The 23,631-nt window shown below is 41.2% G+C and overlaps 1 protein-coding gene across 3 annotated transcripts in view; it reads left to right on the forward strand.

Moving 5' to 3' along the window:
- The window catches only part of inpp4b (inositol polyphosphate-4-phosphatase type II B), a 289,177-nt gene that overhangs the window by 105,836 nt on the left and 159,710 nt on the right, over window positions 1-23,631 (forward strand). The gene's annotated exons all lie outside the window — the stretch shown is intronic.

Below are 23,631 nucleotides of genomic sequence, written 5' to 3' on the forward strand. Positions count from 1 at the left end.
GGGGGCAAAAAGGAATAGAGCGGCAGGGGGTTGTTTAGATGCTCTGAGCAGATCAAGCCTCCTACTTGAATTGTGAGAGGAGACTCAGAGCCTCAATGAGATATCACTGTGTTTAGATCACTCTCTTTCCGTCTCTCACAACCTTTCAATCACCCTTTGTTTCTCTATTACTTTTAAGCAGAGACCAAGTTGTGGCTGGCAGAGTAGGAAATTGAGTCCCATGTGTATTTGTTGCTCTATTGATATTACTTATACAAAAATATAAACAAAAGACAATGGCAATAGATTATATAGAGAGGTGTGAAGAGTTTGTTACCATCTTAGTGAATTTGGTATTTGTCTTTCATGTATGATTTCTTAGGAGTTTTCCAAGTGCTTTCACATTCGTGCCCTCACACACAAAAAAACGGACAGTTTTATGAGTTGCAATCAATTGCCATGACCGTGCTCCATTGAGACTTTGCAGAAAGAAGCATCACAAAAATAGCCTCAGCCCACGCCTTGTGTAAACACATTAATTGCTTCCTGAAGGTCAAGTCTTTTTTTTGTTGTATGTTTATTTAATTCAATTTCATTTGGTTCCAAGCAAGAGATCAACAGTGTCAGAGGCAGTTGCCTGGGGAGAAGTCAGAACAAACAACACAGTTGTACTCATTTGATCATAATACTCCTTTGCAGTTACTGTACCTGCAGACCTTTCAAGCACTTTATTCATCACATGGCACCAGTGATTCTGCTTCTATCTGTACAGTCAGCCTGTTGAGGTTTACATGTGTTGGCGTGTTATTTACTCTTTTAGAGTGAAGTCTCAGTTTTCCACTTGTTTATGATTCACGCAGGTATCAGGAATGACACTCGCTGGCACTTACAGTTGTGATGCTGAGAGCATGGAGCAGGTTACGAGCTATATCCTGACTAAAAGCATGTCACCTGAACCCCAGCTCGCACTTAAGCAAATCTGTTTGATAGAGGCACCTTTCCTAGCTTCCCAAGAGGCAGCTACAGTATGTTCCTTGTGGAATGGGCTCTCAATTTTTCAGGGGGGACTTACACCTGATGCTCCGTAGGCTAGAGGAATGGCCTTGACCAACCAGTGAGAGAGCCTTTGCTTGGATATCCCACTGAGAGAGCCTTTGCTTGGATATTCCCTCTTTGCAAACGAACAGCATTTTGCGCAAGGGGCATGTTCAGTTGGCGTAGGCACATGGCACTCTCACCGGGCAAAGTTTGTGTAACCACATCTCCCCTTTGCTGAACATCAGGGTGAAAGGCAGGCAGTTCTTTGACTCTTCTTTTAAGGGCTGAGTTCAGCACCTTAGATTGGCGCAAGGGGTTTGGATGTAAGATGACCTTATAATCGTCCATAGCAAAGTGCATACAAGCAGGGTTCACTGAGAGGCCCGTCAGGCCAGTCACCCATTCAGTCCATGTCAGAGGAAGCTACTGTGCTGTTTTAATCTATAGAATAATAAAGATAGAATTTAAAACCGAGTTTACCTTGGCATAGTTGAATAACGGTAGTTTGGTGTGTAAAATGGACATACAGGGAACCTCAAAATCCCAATTGTCATCTTTCATATGCAAATCTCAGAAATCTCAGAAATCTCAGAGCCACTGTAAAACGAGTGAATCTCAATGAAGCTCATAAGTAACAAGTTCTGGAGCTGCAACTTATTTGACTCTGGGTCTGTGCCTTTTTGTAACGTCCTGAAATTGAACTGAAACCACTGAAGTTGCACAGATATCGTTGGTAGACTTGAGCTTTTGTTCAATATAACAAGTCAACCACGCATTTATAGAGGCATTGGCAATGCATAAGCCCATTTATACAGTGTATAGAGATGCATAGTAAATATTAACAATAGGCCAAATTCGAGCATTATTTAAATATTCAAATATAAATCGGTTATTAAAAATAATAACTAATGAAATTTGAATGGGATTATGGAGGAAGATTGACAGCCCTATTATATATCTAGGTTTAGTCAAATGGCTGCAACATTTTTGTAGGCCCACACTGTGTACATTTATTTTAGCTTCTCCCTAAACCCTTTACACGTCCACTGCTATGCTGCGATGGTTATTTTTTTGAAAAGCACAGAAGCTGTGTTGTAGCTTATATTTTATGTCATGAACTACATTCCATCTCCGTATGGGAGAGTCCCTTGTGAAAGCGACCAGGCCATTTCATATGTATGAGACGTGAAGCGTCTGCTTTCTAGGCTCTGCTTCCTCATCCTCTGCATGTCACAGCCATGTCTTGTTTATGCCCCTGTCATGAATCTTTTATGGGGTACATACTGAGTGGCGTTTCGCAGGGACGCTCAGTGGAGAAAAGGTCTCTTCGTATCAAGGGATTCAGTGCCGTCACTGGATAATTCAACATGTCGCGAAAGCTCCTGTGTTTTAATGAATCGAGACAAGCCCCCACTGTGGTCTTGATGTGTCTTGCTTTCGCCTTCTCTTTGCAAGGTGGAATTGGCCTGTTGGAAGGAAATTAACCCAGCCAATTATTTCTTTCTTTCTTTCCTATTTCTCACACAGATGGCAGATGTGTGTGTGTCTGTGTGTGTGTGTGTGTGAGAAAGAGAGGAAAAGAGAATGAGTGTTCTTGCGAATGGGATGACAATGAAGTAATGAAGACTCTCTGGTTCAGTTGTGATGGTGACAGCTGTGTATAACAGACACACTCTAAGAGTCAAATGGTGCATACCTAATGAAAGACAACAGTATATATATTTAAGACTGATTTAGGAGACAAGAAGATGGCTAGCGCCACCAAATTGGCTGTTGTTTCTGCCCTTTTTAGCTCTGAAATGTAGAGTATTATCTTTGTCTCATTGGTTAAAGGATTGACCTGGGTTTGGGAATCCTTCAGAAATGTGTACTGTTTATAGCCTAACGAGCCAGACCCACATCAAGATGTAGGGTCTGGGAACTTACCATTGGCAATGCTCAATCTGAGGGGGGATAGATAGATAGATAGATAGATAGATAGATAGATAGATAGATAGATACAGTAGATAGATACTTTATTGATCCCCAGGGGAAAGTCAAGGTCTCAGCAGCAGCAGAATAAGGACAGTAGAAGATAAAGAATATGCTAAATATACTAAAATACAAATAATACTAACTAGCACTTAATCTAAATCAATTCTAAAAACAGTATCCACATAGTGGTGATTAATCAATCAGAGGCGCTTGCAATGACTGAGGCAGGGACTGAGCCTGTGATTCTCTGTGCATAGTAAGGTAAGGTAAGGTGCTCTGTGTGAATGAGTGTCATGGTGATAGTGCAATGGTGATAGTGATCATGGTGATAGTGCAAATGAGTAAGTCCAACAGTGCAACAATGCAGAAATAAAGTAAAGTAAAGTCTATATATCTATATATTTAACTATTTTAAGAAAAGGTATAAGTGTGGCTACAGTTCGGCTGTGGCATGGAGGGAGGGGTTAGCATATGTGCTAATGTGCTAATATAGCACGCAAACAGTGAGGCAGAAAGACAGTGGTAAAAGTGGCTAGTGGACAGACAGTATCCAAACATGGAGGGGGTGAAGAGGCAGACAGACTATGCAGAGAAGTCTATCTCTCCTCTTCCCTTAAGTGAGGCATTGAACAGTTCAATGGCCCTGGGGACAAATGAATAGTGCTGTGGAGTGGGTGACACTCATTGTCCAAGATGTTGATCAGTTTGTTCAGGGTCCTTTTGTCAGATAATGAAGTGATGCACTCCAGTTCAGCTCCCACTACAGAGCCAGCTTTCCTTACCAGCCTGTCAATTCGCCCCGCATCCTTCTTCCTTGTGCTTCCTCCCCAACATACTACTGCATAGAAGAGGACGCTGGCAACAACAGACTGGTAGAACATCCTGAGGTGGTTACTGCACACATTGAAGGACCGCAGCCTCCTCAGGAAGTACAGCCTGCTCTGCCCTTTCTTGTAGAGTGCATCAGTGTTGGCTGACCAGTCCAGTTTATTGTCCAGGTGGAGACCCAGATACTTGTAGGTGCTAACCACCTCCACATTGACCCCATCAATGTGGACTGGTAGCAGAGTGGGCTTAGACCTGTGAAAATCCACCACCACACCCATCTGCAAGAGCTTGTCTCCCAATCTGAGGGGCTGGATGGTGTTAAAAGCACTTGAGAAATCAAAGAACATGATTCTCACAGCACTATTCCCATGGCATCGTCCACGCCCACTTTCTCCTGGTATGCAAACTGTAACGGGTCTAGTGCATGGCTATGGAGGGACAAAGATGCCAACAAAGTTTTCAAAACAAAACTTCATGTTGAATTAAAAATAAATGAATATTGAGTAATTGAAATCAAATAATTCTATTTCAACCGCACAAATTCGGGTTGGAAAAAAAATATGTACCAGGTACATTTCTAAGCTGCCTGCAACAACAGCGGCGCTCGGGGAGCAGTGAGGTTAGGTGCCTTGCCACATGGTTTAGTCCATTATGTTAGTTCAGTTGAGCATGAGTGCTAGTGGTGGAGTGCAAACTATGCTGCTGTACAAATGTCTTTCTCCAAGAAAGCTAAAACAGGCCACCAAAAAAGAAAGGAGAGAAAACAAAATGAGGGGAAACAATTGTTAACAGACTTCTTTTCATTACATTACATTACATTTAGCAGAATTAGGCAAAGTGACTCTCAACATGGTAAACAATTAGGGTAGAGTACAAGTTAGTGCATCAGTGAGGGCTATTTTCCGTATAGCCGACAGTCAAGTGTCAGTTCTAGTCAGGGGATAAGTGCTAATGTGCTAAATGTATCCTACATGTAGAGAATCCTTCATGTAGAGAAAGATAAAAGAAGATGTGATTGAGGATAATGGAAGTGAAGAGAGCAGAGACCATGATTGCTCTGAGCACAGTGAGGACATGACAGAAGAGGAACTGGAAAGTAGGCAGAGCAATGCAGAACAGAGAATCCAGGGCTATGGCCAGAGAAATTAACAAAGGATCAGAGAGGCACCATAGTACCCATGTAGTAATATCATGTACCTTAGTAACCACGATAAAGTACACTAGGTTAGAAAATGTTGGGAAAGGAGGTTTGAAATGTCTACAGACATAAGCACTCATCACAGCGTATTAACCTACAGGACTTTAAGCATTACAGTTAATAGTTACCCTATCATCTAGGCCTACAGATTCATACGTATATTGGCGTGATTTTTTTAAAATTCTTTTTTATCTTACTGTTTGTCAGTATCAGATTTTCCGTTGGCACTCTGTCTCTATGGCCAGCATCCCCAATTGATGTCTGGACTGGAGGTGTAGAGGACTGTGGTATTTTTGTGGTACTTTATCCTGTAAAGGGGCATACTGAGTGTCTCTCCAGTTTTATTTCAATTAACTCCTTTCTAATGTGGCTGCAGTGGACTAGCCTGGGTGTTCCCATGCTGCCTTGCGCGCGATTTGATTCACGCTGCTAAGGCAGCCTGGAGACCATGGAGCAAATTTTCGCCTGAGATAGGGAACCAATCACAGAACAGGGGGGAAAGCAAGATGATGATGAGCTATGCACAGACGCATTTGATAGACATCCGTGGCACCCAATAAACGGATCTGGGCATTTTTTTCAAATACGAGAAAATGAACGTTTGGTTCCCAGACCACGTCTCATTGAGAAGTGGTGGCGCTAGCCAGGCTAGCAGTGGACACCTTTGTGTGAAATCATTAGCTTTGTGGAAATCTGATTCATATAATAACTTTAATTTTGTAAAACTAATGTGTTTCTTGGGAAATGCCAATTCTAACCAATAATTGAGTTTTAGGAATAACTTACAACCCAAGGAAAGGCTAGCTTTTTGCAACTCCATTGCTGTTTTGGTCATGGATACCTTGGTGTAATTAATGTGTTATCTCTGGAACAGTGTCAATTCAACATAGCAGTTCTAATTGTTTCATATTGGTACTGTATGTAGCCATTGTAAGAGGGTGTATGAGCGAGTGTGCTGGAGGGCTTCCTTTGAGAAGCTGAGGAAATGGCTGTGAAGGATGGGTTTTCTGCTGTTGGTCACTCTTACTCTCTCTCATGCAAACCCAGCCCTTCACCAAAATGGCTTACGATGGACATGCACTCGCACTAATCTGTTCAGACTGTGTATGGCTGAAGACACGGCGCGCAGCATTGCTTGCTTTGAGTTCCTAGTGGGAAATGCCCCTGGACATGCAGTGCAGACCAAATGTCTGCCTGTCTCTCCCATTCAGTGGCCGTCACTGCATTCTGTCATGTTCTTTTTTGTCATCTTTTCATGTCATTTTTTCCTGTCATGTCTGTTGAGCAGACATTCGAATGTGCAGGCAGATGTGTAATAGCTATTGTTAATTTCCTTTTCGGACATCTGCGTAGTTCTTGAAAGTGAAGGCTGTTAGCCATTAGCCGAGCATTCATCATGCAGAGATGTTTGAAAGATTGCTCTAATTACACCATTTCACTTCAAGGGGAGCTTTAAACACATACCCATATTCATTTAATTACATCACAGCTATCACATAAGCAGTGGCTGAAGTTTTGACACACTTCCTCTCAAGATCATTTCATAAGTGAGCACTTTAGACAAGCACAGACAACACAGGATATGAAGCAAACATATTTCTTAGGTTTCCCATATGAATACATTCAGACTCAATGGGCCCTATCATACACTTGGCGCAACGTGGCACCAAGCGCGGCACAAGTCTTGTTCATATCTTTCACCCAATTCAGTGATGAATTTTTCGCCATGCGCTCCACTTCAATTGAACATTGCGCTCAAGGGTGTGTTAATTAAAAAAATAGGTGTGGCCAGGCACATCATCCAAAAATCGCTATCTTACCCCCTCTAAAAATCATTACGCCACTGACCAAGAAAAACCTGGTCTAAAGCGAAAGGTGCATATAAAGCACAGCTGAAGACGCAAGATGTAAGCAGCCCTAAGCAACAAGTCCCAAATGACTCGTTGGCAGGATAAATATCCTTAGGATTTTTACTCAGTCATTCAAACATTATTGGGGTAAGTGTTTTTTTTTTCAGGCTGTGTTTTCGATTGTAATCCCTTGTCAGTCTATAGTGAAAATAAATAACTACGCCCAAAACACACCCATGACTGATTAAGAAACATAAGAACAATCCCTTTGAACAATATGTCTGGCATCTGATCACAAAATCACGCAGGTAAATAAGCGAATGTGGACTGGACATGCCTTAAACATTGTGTTTCTGACCAGGAGTTTCAGATTGCTAAAATATAGCCCAATAAATCATTAGATATAACATTTTGAGTCAGAGGCAAGCAGGGCTGCTGTGACATTGGTGTGGAGGTATGTGTGAATTCAGGAGCTCACTGTGTGTACTTCCTGCCCAAATACTTGAGGAGCACAACGCTCAGCAGGTATGGGCACAGTAGTAATCTGCTATACCTGTTGCTTAGTAACGGATGTTGTAGGATTTTAAGCGGTAATGGGGTGTGTGCCTTTTAGGCTGATTGTATTCAGTTCACTACATAGCCTAATCAGTGGCAGTCTGGCATAACAGAGGGTCCTGTTTCCAAAATGTACAGCATTTGCACTAGGGCATGCTTACACACACACACACACACACACACACACACACACACACACACACTGGAGCTCCACAATAAGCAGAAAGGTCTTTGATTTTTTTCTTTTAGTTGCAAGAGTATTTGCATATTACACACTCTAGATGCACTTTTGTCGCCCTTGGCCCTCATTTGCATAGCAAGACCTGTCTTCTGCTGTGATTGGTGCAGCTACATCACAGGAGCGTGCCACTGGCTTGGGGACACAACCCTTCACACAGAACAGAGAGCTCAGCTCATTGCCATGGAGATGTGTCACCAGGGGTAGAGGACAGTCCAGAACTTGCTGTTCTAATGGACTCTGTAGTTCATGACAGGTGCGCTGGAGGGGATTTGGAGGTGGGGGTGGAAGATGACTAACAAACCAGCCAACATCCTGGCTAATGAGAACTTCCATTATCACATAATTTTCATTCGGTTCTGCCACATGCTAACCATACCATGAGCATAGCCCAGCTTAAGCTACTGTGCAAAAACAACTTGACTGACAGTAACTCTGGCAACATGGACAAGGCACTGTGGTGCAGTGAAGCTGCAGAAAAGTGCATACAAATATGATTAATTTATGATGATGAAGTCATAGCTATTCTTTGCACAGGTGATTATTTATTGTTGCTTTTATGTATGTATTTATTCTTTTTATTTATTATTAGCGAAACTAGCAAAGCGGTCATATAATGATTGTCAAAGTTTTTTTTTTTTCCCGTCATCTACTTCCTGAATTTTTGGTCAACGATACCCGGGACACCGAAACACCGGTGCACATGAAATTTGGTGGGTATGTAGCCCCACTAGACTTTTACGGAAAAATTTTGTTTCGTCCCCGGGGGCCACTCCCCCCCGTGCTGGGCCCCCGAACCGCAATAAAAGCAGTTTTTCCTAAATAACTACCTGAACCGTGGCACTGAGGATGAAGAATCTTTTATGGTATGTTGGTCTCAAGGGCCCACATCAACCTGGCCCATAATCACTCATTTGTGATTTGCACCCCCCCGGTAAAAAAAAAAAAAATGCAATATTATTCTGCTTTAATCGCCCCTATCTTCAGTTAAGATGTTCAGAACTGCACCAAATTTTATGTGTATGATTGACCTGGCATTCTCTGGGGGTATGCCAAGTTTCGTAGAATTTCATCCAAGGGGGTCTAAAAAAAATTAGGTTATGTGTACATTTAGTGACTGTACACTCATTGGCCTGTAGATGGCGGTGCACACATATACACATTAGAGTGCGGATCGGGCCGTAAATTTCTGTCCGAACCCGGCCCGCGTCCGACAGAGCTGCGTCCAAACCCGACTCGAACCCGACAGGCATTTTCATTTTTATGTCCGAACCCGACTCAAGCCCGACGCAGATGATGCCTCAGTTATTCCCATGCTAGTGATTAAACGTTCACGTTTTTGGATAGCCTGTCTTTTTAGCCCATTAAACGGAACACACAACAAATTGTCTACAGAATCAGATGAGCGTGCACGCACGCAGGTCACACACAGCGCACATTAACACAAGAGGCCCAAGCAAGCATAGCCTAAATAGAATTCTTGTCTTACCATTGACGAAAAGTCTTAAAAATGAACTGCAACAGTCGTTGAAACCACAGTGCCTCTGTCACTGATCCATATGCAGCATCAACGTTAATTGGGGCAACTCGAGGAAATCCTCATCCAGTTGAACGAGACGACCTTATAGCCTACCGGTACCACAGTATGCAACGCAAATAATCGTAAAATCTCCTGATAGGCTAACAACTTTTTTTTAACGTCACCCAAGACTGTGCTTATGTGCATAACCTTTGTTTATGTAGTCATGAGACGTGACAACGCGTGTGCATTTCAGTGCATTTCAGCCTGAAATGCGTTGTCACGATAAACAAATCTTGCACACAGGAAGAAAGCTATTAGGTCTTTTTTAAATTTTAATTTATTCTCAAAAAACAAACGTTTGCATCATGTAAAGCAGACCTTATGGTTACCCAACATAATAAGGAATTTAAATGTAAAGCTTCCAATGCATATCACCCCCATGTGTCCAAACCCGAACCGAACCCGACTACAATTTCTAAATATTTGTTCGAACCCGACCCGACCCGGTAGCCACACTCTAATACACATGCACACACACACAGGCACCCACATACTATCGGTATTAGAACGGCCGATACATAATTACAAATTCAGTAGGATTAAAAGAAAGCCAAATATTCATCATCATCATCATCATGGCTGCATTTCCAGTATTGGTGATAAGTAGTCGTTTGTCCACTAGATGGCACATTGTTGCAGTGAGACGTAATTTGGTTGGAAGTTAAAAGTGGGTTGGAAAAACAATGGACACTTCCTACAAGGACTGTAGTTTACCGCAGAGAACGTCAGGATAGGACGATGTTCACATGAAATGTACTGTAGGCCTGATTCCCATTTTTTCTTGAAGCCGAAATAAATCTGAGGATGTTAATCGGACATGCTTGGTTTTTACTGCAGGTACGTTAATCTTATAAGGACCTAGGTACAATAATGTTACCGTTAGCATTGGTTGAGTGATTTGTGAGGCCAATTTGATTGATTGCATTTGTAGAAAACTATAAATGCGGTTATACCAAGCAAATTGATAGCAGCACTGTAATTGTATCTTTTGACTGTCATTTGTTGCACGTGCTACAAAAATCATTCTGTGCAATGGAAGATTTACCAACATTACACCGGTCTGATACAGTTTTGCCTATACATGCGTGAGGTACTGAGACGCCTGTTTATTTGTTTTAAGTGCGTGCAGAGTGTGAGAGGGGAATCGATGTGCTTTGATTCCAGCTTGGTAGTTGTAGTCTGTGAAATTAAAAAGCATGTGTGTGTGAAGTATCCAAACAATGACACCTTCATTTCATTATGGCTGCTTTAGCAACACACCTTAAGCTACTGTGTAGTAGGTCCCATTTAGAAGTGGCTACTTCATTCGCGCTTTCCTTGACTCATGGAGCTGCGTGCATTTTATTACAACTTTTCGCCACGATATGGCAGTTTAAGTCCTTTTGATACTGTAAGGCGTAAGCCATTGGTTTCCAAAGGAGATTTTATTTGTGTCGCCAGCATAGCCTATTGACAATTTATGTTGTAAATAGGCCTACCTTATAAGCCTACCTACAGCTTAGGGAAGCTAACAGCTTTCTATTAGGATCTAGTTACAGTGCATGAAAATGCACTGTTCTGTTATCCGAAGTCTTCTTCTTCTTCTTCTTCTTCTTCTTCTTATTCTTCCCACCAAATTTCTGCGTCTAATTCAGCTTCAACCGTTTAACGTAGAAACTTTGTTCAAACTTTTGTAACGAGGGTCTTGAAAAGGACCCTTGAGGAATGTATTTTTCACTTTTGTAAACTTTATACTTTTTGAGATATTAACAAAAAACAAGCTTATTTTTCCCCATAGTCAAGTCAAGTCAAGTTTATTTATATAGCGCATTTCATACACAGAGGTCATTCAATGTGCTTTACATAAACAAAACCAAACAATAATAACAAATAAAAAGCATAGAAACAAATATAGTCAAAGAATAGTTAAAGGTAAAGATCATAATAATAAAAGAAAAACCTAAAACACAAGGTAAAAATAATTTAAAATAAAGGATAATTAGTAAGCATAAAAACAAAGGCAAAAGTAGTAAAAAGAAGTATTAAAAGATAAAGTAGAATAATTATCAAGGCAGATTCAGAATTTGTAACGCGGCACAGTTAGCAGAAAGCATCTGAGAACTGTTTGGTCTTAAGTCTAGATTTAAAACTGGCTACAGTTGGGGCCTTTTTGATGTCATCCGAAAGTTGATTCCACAGCTGAGCCAAGAGAGCAGCTAAAAAAAGCTGCTTCACCATGTTTAGTTCTAACAGTAGGTTTTACTAGCAGGTTTTTCACCTGGGACCTGAGACGACGCGAAGGTGTGTACTGCTGAAGCATGTCTGACAGGTATTTAGGTTCTGCTCCATTTACTGATTTATAAACAAGCAATAGAGCTTTAAAGTAAATTCTGTGACTTTCTGGAAGCCAGTGCAAGGACTTAAGAATTGGAGTAATGTGGTCAGTTCTTTTAGTTTTTGTTAGAATCCTAGATGCTGCATTTTGTATCATCTGAAGCTGTTTAATAGTCTTTTTAGGAAGGCCTGTGAACAGTCCATTGCAGTAATCAACCCTGCTGGAGATAAATACATGAATGAGTTTTTCTAAGTCATATTTTGACATCAGCCCTCTGAGTCTGGCAATATTTTTGAGGTGGTAAAAAGCTGATTTAGTTGTCGCTTTCATGTGGCTGTTGAAATTTAGATCACTGTCAATTAATACACCAAGATTTTTAACTGTATCCTTTGCCTTCAACCCTTTTGTGTCAAGGAGACTGGCAACCCTAAGTCTTTCCTCCTTTTTACCAAATATAATTACTTCAGTTTTTTCTTTGTTCAGTTGAAGAAAAATTTGAGACATCCAGGTGTTGATTTGTTCTATACACTGACACATAGATTCAAGAGGACCATAGTCATTTGGTGACAGAGCTAGAAGGTAAATTTTAAAGTGTGTCATCTGCATAGCTATGATATGAAATCAAGTTATTTTGGATGATTTGTCCAAGTGGGAGCATATAGAGGTTGAATAATAGTGGCCCTTGAAGGACATCCGCCGCTATGAGATGAAAAACAGTTTTGAAGAAATTGGTAGGCAGAGTGTCTAAGACACATGTGAAAGAGCTGAGATTCTGTACCGTTTTTTTAAGTGTTTTGTAGTCTATCAAGCTGAACTCTGACATTAAGTTTAGTTTCCCTCTGTTTGTTGCTGGAAGTTCAGGTTGTTGAATTTGTAATTGAGCAGATATGTTGAGTCTGATTTTGTCAATTTTACCTTTAAAAAAAGATGAAAACTCTTTGCATTTATTAGTTGAGAGAAGTTCAGGTGTTAATTGTGAGGGGGGATTTGTTAATTTATCAACAGTTGAAAATAGAATACGAGTGTTATTTGAACTTCTATTGATAATGTTAGAAAAAAAGGACTGTCTTGCTTTGCATATTTCAGAGTTATATGTGCGGAGCATCTCTTTATGGATTTCATAGTGGATCTGAAGTTTGTATTTTAGCTGTAGAGACATCGAGACCCTTTGTTCAAGGTCGAGGGTATGGCCGAGAGAGTGTGTTGGCCCTTGTACATGCTGTGTTAGGGAGAAAGTATCGATTAGTGCAATGAATTCCTTGGCGTAATTGTTTTCAGGATTATCCATATGCAATCTTAGATCCCCTGATATAATAAGACAGTCAAACTCTATGCAAACGACTGATAGCAGTTCACCTAGCTCTTCAAGAAAAACTTGACTTTGCATTAGCACTATGACATCACAATGGACTAATTAACTTGATTTGCACCTGTATCAACTTCCAGTTGCTCAACTAGGACCCATCAAAGGGCCAGTTAAACTGATTGCACCTGTATCAACTGCTTTCTGCTTAACTAGGCCAACTCTCTCTGTGTCTCTCCATTCTACAAGGATATAAGGCACATTCCATCCAACTTTCTATCCATTCATCCATGTTCAAACCATTCACTCATCCACCCATTAAACTATCCATCAACATCCATTAAACAATCTGCCTATCAACATCCATTCAACTTTCTGTCTATCAACATCCATTACACTATCTACATTCAACTTTTAAACTATATACTCTGTCTCAGGCTTTAAGCATACAATCTGGCTCAGGGCTCGAATGATCTTTTTGTCTTTAAGGGGGTCTCTCTATCTCATAAAAAGTTGGCACACCCCGCGCATAGCCTAACAAAACAAAACAATGAAATAGCCTTAGGCATGTGGCTTTTGGCAGTACAGTATATCTTGACGGTAGGCCCAGGCTTTACCTTGACTTGGCTTTAAATACAGACATAGATTTTTCATAGAAATGTATTACTTTTAATTAATTTCAACATATTATTGATTGTAATAGTCCATATCTCATTTCAATTTCACAATACAAAGAAATAGACTAAACGATTTAGTCTGTGCCATTCTCAATTTCACCGCGTAACTCATTTTAAACCAGACCACCGTCTCCGGATAGGCTATCCTCAGTGTCAAAACACAATAATGCATGTGTAGTGTAACTTATACACAGGGGAAAAAGCACTAACTGGCAGAAATGAATAAAGCCAGCCAAACTATGTTCTAGTATTAGGCTAATGTGTTGAACCGTGGAAAATTAATAGACGAACAATTTTGGAGTTTGCACTGAGATATTGTCGGGTAGCCATTGAATATTCCAACATCAGAGATTGCTAACAGGTGTTTCAAAATATCTGGGAACTTTCCGGAGCTCTGAATGGCAGAGGATATCTAGATCATCAGACAACACAATCATTGTAGGCTGCATTATGGGCCATAATTTATGGCTTTGTCAATCAACATAGAATAGGTGAAGCGCAAGTTCAACAGCAAACAGGACTTTTCAGCACGTATCAAACCATGTAGGCTAGCCCAATGATCGCCTATGCAAATAGACAAAACACTAACATCAAAGCAGGGTGACGCGTCGTTTTGGCATAACTCCCTGATGCATTTTGCATTTAGAATAGCCAGAGCGTGGATATCTCAATCGGAAAATTAAACAATATCGGGTGCCTATGGACTAGGCTGGGTGAACCCAGCCTGATCTGCCCGCTATCTGCCCGCTATGGACCTCAGTTACACAATGCAATGGAACATGAATCAGCCTATATTTGCACGAACAATAACGGACAACAGTTCTTCAACTTTGGCCCGTTAAAATGTGAATGAACAGTCTAGCGACGCATTTCATCAAGGCCCATTTGGACATGTCAGTTATTTGCACCATTGGTTAGATGTAAAACAGCATTTCGTTTCAGACTACTGTTACTTAATTTGTGCATTAACAATAACGTTTCAGACTACTGTTACTTAATTTGTGCATTGACAATAAAGTATCACATGAACTAAATATGACTAAAATCTTATGTAGAAGAAGAAACATTCACAAAAAATCGATCCATCCAAAAATGACCTTTGTTTTTGATAGCTGTTGAAAACGGCATGGAACTGACAGAGATGTTTTTGTTTATAAATAAATAAATAAATAAATAAATAACATTATGCTGATACCTTTTGCTTTTCCCAAATACAATGTAGCCTAAGTGACTTTTCATCAATTCAGTTGCAATGGATGAACTGTGATGAACTGCCCTACTTGTGATTGTTTATAGATTTTAAAGGTTTTTTAACAATGCTACATCTTCTTTGGCTATTCTACAATCTATTCACCTTTTCAGCACCAGTAGGCTACTTTCTGTGCAGCCTTTTTCAATAACACTCAGGCATGCCAAACAAGCATACACAAAAGTTTCAAAGTGGGGATGGGTAAAAGATGGAGACAAATTGAAGTGTGATTTATTTTCGCAGAACGGATGTACAGGACTGAGCGGCGGTCATATTTTGTACCGCTATGCGGTACATCTAGTTTTTATCATGTTTAACCTTTATCTATGTTTTTACAACCTAAACAGTTGTTACTTTAATTTTACCATTTTATTTGTTTTATTTTCTTTTTACTATTCATTCATTTAGTTCACATCAATATCAAAGAATAGTGTTGACCTGTAAGAACATTTTAATTTTAATAAGAACTTTTTAATTTGCCTTTTTATTTCTTTCTTAATTCCCACTGTCTCAAGTTGATGTGTGATATGTGCCTCTTTGTTTATGTGTGTACTGTATCAGAACTCTACTGCAAACAAAATCTACCTCATGGGTACAGATAAAGGAACTTGAACTTGATTGCAAATGGCATATCTATGAAACAGCTGCAAATGTAGTTATGCAAAGTGTAATGAAGCCATAAAGTGTCAAGATAACTCCTCATGTATTGAGCTACATAGACATATTGATGTTTAACTGGCACCTCTAATCAGCAGCTGTTTGTTCAAAAGGCAGAATGTGTGTATTTAGAGAATTTAAAATAAGGGCTTGAGACTCCCTGTACAAACATCTCACATTGATATTCAGAGGAGATGATCAGGTCTGTAAGGAAAGTGAGACAGACTCCGACAGGACATATGATTGTACAGTGAGTAGACTCAAGCCAGGGAGAGAATACACTGGACTCAGATGGGCCAGCAGATTATGCAGCCATGACTCACATAACTGAGGGAGAGGAAAGAACTGATTCAAATCACCATAACCAGGATTCAGAACACGCGGGATCTCTCATGCATCTGAACACGAAGGATCTCTTACACATCTGAGAATCTGTGTTGTGCATTGATTGATTGATGTAATAACTACCATTAAGAGGAAAATATTATTTTTAAATTATTTTTTAATTATTTTATATATCGCGGTTTTAAAAAAAATCTGTCTGGGTAACTTTATGTTCCCTCACTCTCCACCTCAAGCTGGTGTGTGATGAGCGTTCTGGCGCATAATGGCTTCCGTGCATCACCCAGGTGGGTGCTACACATTGGTGCTGGTTAGTGAGGTTCTCCCTTAAATGTGAAGCACTTTGAGTAATGAAAAGAGCTATAGAAATGTTATGTGTTGTTGTTTTTGTTGTTATGTCAGTGTGTGATTTCAAATGTATTTCCAAGGTTACATACTCCACACAGTATTAAAGAGTCTAGTGAAAAGTCAACTTTGGTTTTGATAAATGCCTAGCTTCAGCTACTTTTGGCATCTTTGCTTTTACACAGTGCCAAGTTCCGAATATGTGGATGGGATTCCAAAGGCTTAGTCAGACACTCTTAGTCAAGGTCCATTCCAGTGAAGAACTTAGAGCTCTGTATTTCTGTCTATTTTATTAAATATTAAAAATGGTATTTATGCTTTTATCTGATGTGACCTGCAGCACAATGAAGGGAGCCATCTTTCAATTGCTTTTGAAATTATGGATATTAGTGGCTGAGAAAGTGGGATGATTTTGCAGTTTTATGTATTATTTGAGGCAGAAGCTTGTATGTCCACGTCTTTCACATTTGCCATATCTGACATTCCACTTCAGCTAATGACATGCAGATTCACAGTTTCCAACACCATTAGGTGGCCAGCGTCATCCTATTGAAAATGAGCTCCCTCTTCACCTTTGTATTCTATATAAAAGAAACATGGCCTTGCGGTAGAATATGGTCTGAAGTGGGTTGGTGTGGGAAGTTTTTTTTTTTCCTCACAGAGGTGCTGCTGAACAGGTGCTGAACGACTAAACGCAAACAGCATTGTCAAATCAATCAGCATAATTATGTCAAAATGTAAATTTCACCCGAGAGAGTGTGCAACACCATTAGCTCCCCTTGTCTTGCTTTTAATGGAATTAAACTTCACTCTGAGGTCACCCAGCTTCAGTGTATTAAATGACTGGAGAGCGAATTCATCTCACTATCTTTTTTTCATCTCTGCGCAAAACGAGGCAATGTATTCCAGTCACATAAAATAAATAGAGACGAGTAATTGCAGCCCCAAGGATCGGCAAACATCATTATTCTGAGTGTGAGATTGTTATGGTAATTGAGGATCACATTTGCTATGGTTTTTTCTACGAGTGAGGCAGTTCTTTAGGTGCTGACATGGCAAGTCATAATATTCATAACTGGTATCCCTGTTGCCACAGATCATATCATTAAATGGTAGTTTGTTATCGCCAAAACCCATTACCAACCCCAGACACTCTGTTTGATTTTTTTTAGTTTCTGAAATTACTGTTATCCAAGAAATGTGCCAATAATGTCAGCTAGTTATTTCCCCCCGCCGGTTTGAAGCATTTACAGCTGACAGGGCAGTGCATGTAGCTAAAAGGTTGCAAACATGTTGCCAGTTTTTGGACATAATCAGAACTATGGACTTTGTAATTGGTCAATCAAAGCTTGAACGATCAGTTAATTCTGAGTAACTGTTCTCTTATTTTGTTACACACAACTTCGGTTTACTTAATTGTAAGCTATGCAGGTTAATGGACCAGCAGCAGCAGGTAGTGAAAAGGACATTGCTAATGAAGTTATAGATTTTTTGGTAATTAGCCTTATAATAAGCAGGATAATGACTGTACATTAGCCCTTATACATAAAACATATTGTAGCCTAATGTGGTCTGCAAGAGCATTATTTTATCACAGTGGGAGTCAGTTGAGGTAGCTCTTCCTTTTTATGTGAATTTACTAGGATGGGTTTCTACAGTGCTCATGAAAGAGAGTGTGTAGAGTGATGAAATATCTCTATAGAGCTGGGTTATTCCAGCCATACAGCGGCAGTCATCGCACCATGACAGGCTTCCTCAAAGCCGGCTGTCAACTCTTCAGCGGTTACCGGGCTTACGCAGGAGAGCCGTTATCCCCACTGCCCCCCGAGAGCCCAAAGTGACAATGTGTGTGTGTGTGTGTGCTGTGTGTGTGTGTCTGTGTGTGTTTGTGCAGTGTGTGGGGCTGTGTGGTGGTATGCCTGTGTGTGCGTGTCGCCCAGTGTGAGAGGATCTGATGAAACTGATTTTAAAGCTGTTGGATGTGTGCCACCCCCGCCCACACTCACACACTCCCCCTCCCCCGTGGAGTGTGGCGCGCTCTCAGTGTTCCAGTGGCACGCGTCATCTAGCTGCGCTTTTTTGTCGCGGCCTCAGCTGATCGGCTGTGGAGATGTGCTCACGGTGGGAGAGTGCTAGCAGACTAATCACACGGGCTGCGACGCGTCCGATAAGGCCCTGTGTGGCTCATTTCGCTGCTTTGTGGCGACCCACTGGCTGCAATGGGAATGTTTTGATGAAGATAATTGGGAGAAGATCAACTCTGTGAAAGCAGATCTGTGTTTAGATACCTGGACCAACTCTCTTGTTGGAACAGTGTGATTCCCATTGTCAAAACATAATAAATCCTAGACTTACTGATGCCTTTACTTCTATTCCTGCAGTGTTACCTTAACATATCTAACCTCACGCCTATTTAGTCACACACACACACACACACATACAACACACAACTTGAAGGGAACACACATACAACTTGAAGGGAACCCTTCAAGTTGTAAATTGAGCAGAGGAGGAGCTAACTCAACCAAAGCTCGCAGAGCTGTTTTGGGAAGCCCTCATAGGAAATCGGAGCCTCTTATAGCGCCAGACAGATCGTCTCCTACATGGTGCCAACTATGTCTGAGCGCGTGCTCCTTTCTGTCTCTTTGCTTTTGGTGTCTCTTCTCCCACCCCCACCCTCTCTCTCTCTCTCTCTCTCTCTCATTTCTCTTCATCTTTCCTGCAGAACAAGATAGATTAAATGTGAGGCTTCAGAGGCAGTTTATATTGCATCACGCACACACACACACGCACACACGCACACACACACACACCCCTAAGCTCAGATCTGGCCATCAGCACAGAGAATTGTACCTCCTGTTGTGTGGCCAGATAAACATGTGATCGCCCCATCAGCTGTAACACTCTTTTCCCCTCTGGTTGGCATGCGGGACAGATGTGGCGTCTGGGCCCCGTCATGCAGTGGCCCTGTGACAGACAGCCTCATGCGAGTCCCTTCCCCTGCTGTGCGTCTGATTGACCCTCTGGTTCATGGCTCTCTGCCTGTCACTGCTCCACTGTCCGTAATTCTAACAGGGGCTGTTTCTTTTCGCCATGCCCCGGCTCTTTACACTGTGTCCGCCTGTCTGTCCATCATGGCAGCACCACCATTCCAGTCCAGTTAGACAGCCCCCTAATTTCTTCCTTACTACTACTCTCTCTCTCTCTCTCTCTCTCTACCTCTCTCTCTCTCTCTCCCCTCTTCTTTGTCATCTGCTATTGCGGACTCCACTTGGGCTCCTGTGTCGTCCATCACAGTCACTCTCCCCGATGTGGCGCCTAACGAGGTTTGGCTGCCGATGACACTCGGCACAGATGAGGGGGCTTATGGCGGAAGCTAACGCTAACCTGCGCAGACACGTGGCCCAGACTGAGTCCTGTCGTCAGTCGCCTCAGAGGGCCTGTGCAGTAGCAGCTTACACAGGTTAGCATAAGATCCGTGGTCTCTATGTCCCCGCTGAGAATAAAGCTGGTTAGATGCACCCCACCCATGCCTGCTTCACAGTAACATCCATCTGTCAGCGAGGTGCCCAGGAGAGTTGCATGTAAAACAGGTTGGCATGATGGCCCACTTCGGCTTGAGTCGCACAAACCTGGAGGAACTTGAAGTTACAGACTGTGGAGCATTGGAGAATGTTGACTTTGACTTTGAAACATTTGAAACAATTGAACATTGCGGTATGATTATTATTATTATTTTTTTGTTGTTTGTCCATCTGTTTGTTCATTAGGAGCGGAATCAGGTGAAATTAATACAATAATGTCTATTCATCATAATGTTTTGTTTTTAGGTTGGATTTATCATACTCACTGCTAATTAAGTCCTCTGCGTGTGTGTTCGGATGGAAATCCCTTCTAACACAGCAAAACATGCAAGCAGTAGTCTTCCATTGGCCAGCCATGAATAAGTGATGATAATAACGTGCTTTTATGCTACAGGCTGCAAATCCCTTTTAGAAATCCAACAATTATCATAGCAGTGACAAGGTTGCTCTGCTATTCTCTTTTTATTCATGGTTCTTTCCTGGAGAGAGTGATTTAAAATGGAGATTGAGTTCATGTGAGGTTCAGCTGCAACTAATTCAGCCACACACACACACATACACACACTACACACACACACACACACACACACACACACACACACACACACACACACCTGCTGTTATTATGCTAGTCTTTGATATCCATGAGCAAAAAGGCTCTTCCTGTCAAAGGTTATTTACATCGGCGACACCTGATTTTCACCTGATAAATAAGATTGTTCTCCGGAACGGAACAGTCTCTGTTACAGCAGTTAAGAACAGGGAGCATGATCCTAGTCACGCTGCTGTGTGACTATTAGTAGGCTATGTGCTCCATTCATCTTTTCCGCCCCCCTCACCAATCTCTTTCAGCCCTCGTTCCTTATGAGGAGCAGCGAGTTGGCGTTTATAGCCCAGCACTTTTCTGCAAGAGGTAGAAAATTAGATTTTTGTCGAATGCTGTCTGTGCTATTTCGGACGGTCATATTCCCCTCACAAGGTTAGCGTTGACAGAGAAGGCCATTCTGCTGTTGTGCTGGTGGACTGGTCCAAGTTCTTTGGTAAGGCTCAGGACATCAGGAGGGAGTGGTCTTTTTTTTATAAAGTCACATCACATGGAAAGCATTTTATATTAGATTATATGGGACATTTTTTTTCCTGTGTGCCTCTCTGAACAAACGGAAATCAAATAATCTCTCCACTTTTTTGAAGAAGAAAACAGCAACTGGAAAAGTGAATGTACACCAGAGACCAAAATGAGAGAGAACGGGAAACTGAGAAGCATTGGGAAATGGAGTTCAGTATATTTTTTGTAGTTTATTTGCTATTACATTCACATGTTTAACAGTATCACAATAGCTCTTTAAAAACATTACTGATTCAAGGCATTTATGTAATTCAATTAAACAATAAATGTGCAACACATTTTATAGTAATGAGTATGTTTGTCAAGCACCAGGCAATGACTGCCTAGGTAATGCATTCTCATCATGGCTCATTCGGGTCATCTATAAGAACACATAAATCAATTATTGAAGTTGAAAAAAAGCAATTATTCATCGTGTGAAGTAATTGACTGTAAATACACAAAAATACTGGTGGTTTCTTGCAGACGGGGTCTGAGTAAATAATCCAGAGCACACGGCACAAACAGAGAAGGCTGTAGCATCCCATTAGCTTGCTAGATGCTAGGGCAAAAGGGAAATCCTTTTGTCTGTGGCCTATGTATAATCTGACAGATGGTAATTGTAGATGAAAAGTATATTTAGCTGTTTTGAAGTCTCACAGTATAAAAAGACTGCAAGACACATACTGTACAGCTTTGTGTAATAGCTAGCCCTAGTCTTTCCAAATTGTAGTACTAAGCATATTCTACCAATTGGTAGAATGTAGCTAATGCTGGTTTTCTTTTCATGAAGTTGATCTATGAATACATGCCTTATAGGAACATTGCACAGTGACAACTAAAAACCAAACGCTAAATATATTCCCAGAACTCCAGCATGACTGCAAACTGTTTAGTAATGTCATGATGACTAAAGCACACAGCACACAGGACCTCCAAAAAGCACAGTTTGAGTTGTATACCCTGGTGTGTCCTGATATATCTAGTGGTTAACCCTAGCGTTAGCCCACAAAGCCTCCGGGCTGTGCTCAGGGCTGAAAATGTAGTAAGTGTTAGCCGACAGCAACCTGCTGATCCATGGGCCTTTCATTTGTCATTTTTGCCAGCTGGTTAATATCCAAATAATGCCACTTTCTGATGTTTATATAATATCATATAAACATATAATTATAATACAGCCACCAAGACCACCTATAGTAAAGCTCTCTTTCTTTACCTGCACCACACTGATGGCTGTGTGTGTGTGTGTGTGTGTGTGTGTGTGTGTGTGTGTGTGTGTGTGTGCGCGTGTGTGTGTGCGTGTGTGCACTCAATAATACATGGCAACCAGTTCACACCTCCACACTTACCTTGGGCGTTCTGTAGGGAGTGCAGCAGGGCAGACACAGGTGCTTTTATGGAACATCTCCACATAAATTGCTGTTTCTTTCAGGGACACTGTGTGGTGTGGAAACTCCTCACAGCCATCCACTCGCTAGCTTAGACACCGCCTGTTCTCTGTGGAAAGAATCCTGGGTACTGCTGATTGCTGCTTTTAGGTGTAAACTGCATTTAGTTGTCTGTACTTGTACTCTGCACAATGACAATAAAGTTGAATCTAATCTAATCTAATCTGATGGCTTTAATTAAAGAACCTTCATAAGTCTATATAAAGTGAAGATTAGGGTGGTTTAGAAAGCAACACTCAATGTAAAGTTACCTTTAGGATGAATCTAGAAAATAAGGAAATAATTAAGTGCAGTCTTTTATGCTTAACTTACTTTGCAATTATGCTGGAATAAATGGATATCTTCTAGCCTTGAATGAGCTGTGTACTTTGGTTTGCTGTTATGGCCGGGCTTAGATAGAGATGGCCAATTTGTGTTTTAGGTTACCTTCATAAAAGGTTGGAAGAGGCAGAGCTAAGAGAGATTTATGGCGCTGCCAGTGCATAGACACTAACATGTCGATGCAAGCAGATTGGAAACAAACCTCACCACCACAGAGAGGAAAGTCCTCCAAACAAGGTCACGGAAATAAAGCATTCTCATAGTCTCAGCCATGCTTTTGGATGAAAAATACAACCTCTCTTCAATGTCTTATTTAGACCTTGCCCAGGTGAAGGGTGCTGCATGGTTACTTTAAATGAGACTGATATGGTCATCTCCCTGCGTGCTCTCTACTTCCTTTACAGCTTTTGTCGCCTATTCCCAGAAACAGCAGCAGCTATACGGTAGCTAATGCCTTTTAAAAGATCTCTCTCTCTCTCTCTCTCTCTCTCTCTCTCTCTTTCTCTTTCTCAGCAGTTAGAACAGTTAGAAATACTTTAGAGCTTTATGCCCAACCAAACAACCTTACTGCCACATTTACCCCCGTAGACAAACACTCTAGCCCCATGAATCAGGTAAAACCCCAGCATCAATAGTATACATTGTGCGCTTTTCTCCACACTCAGCCAATCCACATTCTTTGTTTCCATACCAGAATATTTCCATTTAGATAAAATTGCCTTCTGTTGTGTTGGCCTGAAGTTGTTATACTTAATTTGTTATTGCTATAAGTAATTTCCCTCTCCCCATACACACACACACAAACACACACACACACACACACACACACACACACACACACACACACACACACACACACACACACACACACACACACACACACACACACACACACACACACACACACACACACACACACACACACACACACACATACACACATACACACTGTTCTGTTTGTGTACTGACATGCAGATGTCTGCTTCGTGTACACATTGCACATACACTTGCACACCATTACAGTCTGCCCATACACACACAAAC

The sequence above is a fragment of the Alosa alosa genome, chromosome 1 (genome assembly GCF_017589495.1).
Source record: "Alosa alosa isolate M-15738 ecotype Scorff River chromosome 1, AALO_Geno_1.1, whole genome shotgun sequence".
Classification (NCBI taxonomy): domain Eukaryota; kingdom Metazoa; phylum Chordata; class Actinopteri; order Clupeiformes; family Clupeidae; genus Alosa; species Alosa alosa.